The sequence below is a fragment of the Schistocerca piceifrons genome, unplaced genomic scaffold, assembly GCF_021461385.2.
Source record: "Schistocerca piceifrons isolate TAMUIC-IGC-003096 unplaced genomic scaffold, iqSchPice1.1 HiC_scaffold_1106, whole genome shotgun sequence".
Classification (NCBI taxonomy): Eukaryota; Metazoa; Arthropoda; class Insecta; order Orthoptera; family Acrididae; genus Schistocerca; species Schistocerca piceifrons.
This window is the reverse complement of record NW_025726914.1, coordinates 1-2500: the sequence shown is the minus strand read 5'-3', so window position 1 is coordinate 2500 and position 2500 is coordinate 1.

Genomic DNA, 2500 nt, shown 5'->3' with positions numbered 1-2500 from the left:
CTATGAAAATAGGGCGAAAGCACATGCAATACCGCCATCTATGCGCATCTGACAACACTACGTCCGCACCACAAAACATACCGCCATCTGTAGGTCTCCCGCAACATGACCTCCTGCAACGACGCCACCGCCATCTATGAGACGCCAAGCCGACTAAGACAGCGATGGCGCCACAGTGCCCGCCTTTCGACGCCACCCACAAAGCCTGCAGCCTCTGTCGACCATAGCACCCATTCTCCAGTGGCTCTGCCGCACGAAGCCGTGGACCGGCAATGACTCCACCCGCACCCGTTCGTGGACCACCCAACCGCCAAACGCGCACCTCCAGCGGATGAACGGCGGACGTTTCCCGCACTCGTAAAGTGCAATCCACCCCTATAACTTGCGTTTCATGAAGAGTTATTTCCAATATGCGACATTCCCGCTGTCCCTATACATGAGCCGCGACCTGTACCACTTACGAGCGAGAGACGCGATCGCGTTGCTCACTGTACGGCGTCCGATACCGAGCCATCAGCATGTCGGTCCCCATGCGCGTTGCACTCGCACTCGCACTCGCAAAAACGTGGGGCAAATATATTACGCGGAAGAGTTATAACAGACCGAGCCCCACTGCATGGGGGGAGTCTTTGTCACTAATGTACACAGATAGAACATTGTGGACTGGAACCAGATTACCCGTACACACGGCGCTGATTAGTAATCAATGCAGAGCCATCAAACTACAGAAAATATATACAACTGTCCGTATACATGCTGAAAGAGTCTGCCCACAATGGGAACCACACGTCAGCCAGACACTCTGATCACGCACCACTCTCTGCTTCTAACAGGCGCACATACAATATGTAAGCACCAGCATGGAACAACATCCAGTGCATCCTCTCCGCCACATTACACAATCCACACTATCACAACCAGACCAGGAGGTCCATGCGGAAAATAGAATATCCCACCCTTTCGACATCCACCATTGCGCAGATAAGGCACCAACACCCACACATGTCCTATACAACGGTGCACCCAACATCACAATAGTACCTCCTGTCACAGCGCACAAACAATGACATGAGTCAAAGACACAGGTCTGACACAAGCATAGAATTGGAGCGCCGCCTCTAATAAGCCAAAGGTGCATCCTGACGTGACAAATCTCATCATGTCACAAGCATTCACTTACTATAATCACTATCAACGAACCTGCCGCCCCGCCCCCCCCCCCCCCCACACCTTTCCTTACAACAACGTGTAACCTAACCTAACCCATGTTGTACCTTAACCTAACCCATGTTGTACCTTAACCTAACCCATGTTGTGCCTTAACCTAACCCATGTTGTGCCTTAACCTAACCCATGTTGTCCCCTAACCTAACCCATGTTGTCCCCTAACCTAACCCATGTTGTCCCTTAACCTAACCCATGTTGTGCCTTAACCTAACCCATGTTGTGCCTTAACCTAACCCATGTTGTCCCCTAACCTAACCCATGTTGTCCCCTAACCTAACCCATGTTGTGCCTTAACCTAACCCATGTTGTCCCCTAACCTAACCCATGTTGTGCCTTAACCTAACCCATGTTGTCCCCTAACCTAACCCATGTTGTCCCCTAACCTAACCCATGTTGTCCCCTAACCTAACCCATGTTGTGCCTTAACCTAACCCATGTTGTGCCTTAACCTAACCCATGTTGTCCCCTAACCTAACCCAAGTTGTCCCCTAACCTAACCCATGTTGTCCCCTAACCTAACCCATGTTGTGCCTTAACCTAACCCATGTTGTGCCTTAACCTAACCCATGTTGTGCCTTAACCTAACCCATGTTGTCCCCTAACCTAACCCATGTTGTCCCCTAACCTAACCCATGTTGTGCCTTAACCTAACCCATGTTGTCCCCTAACCTAACCCATGTTGTGCCTTAACCTAACCCATGTTGTCCCTAACCTAACCCATGTTGTCCCTAACCTAACCCATGTTGTCCCCTAACCTAACCCATGTTGTGCCTAACCTAACCCATGTTGTGCCTTAACCTAACCCATGTTGTCCCCTAACCTAACCCATGTTGTCCCCTAACCTAACCCATGTTGTCCCCTAACCTAACCCATGTTGTCCCCTAACCTAACCCATGTTGTCCCCTAACCTAACCCATGTTGTCCCCTAACCTAACCCATGTTGTCCCCTAACCTAACCCATGTTGTCCCCTAACCTAACCCATGTTGTCCCTAACCTAACCCATGTTGTCCCCTAACCTAACCCATGTTGTGCCCTAACCTAACCCATGTTGTGCCCTAACCTAACCCATGTTGTGCCCCTAACCTAACCCATGTTGTCCCCTAACCTAACCCATGTTGTCCCCTAACCTAACCCATGTTTGTCCCTAACCTAACCCATGTTGTCCCCTAACCTAACCCATGTTGTCCCCTAACCTAACCCATGTTGTCCTTAACTAACCACATGTTGTCCCTAACCTACCCATGTTGTCCCCTAACCTAACCCATGTTGGTC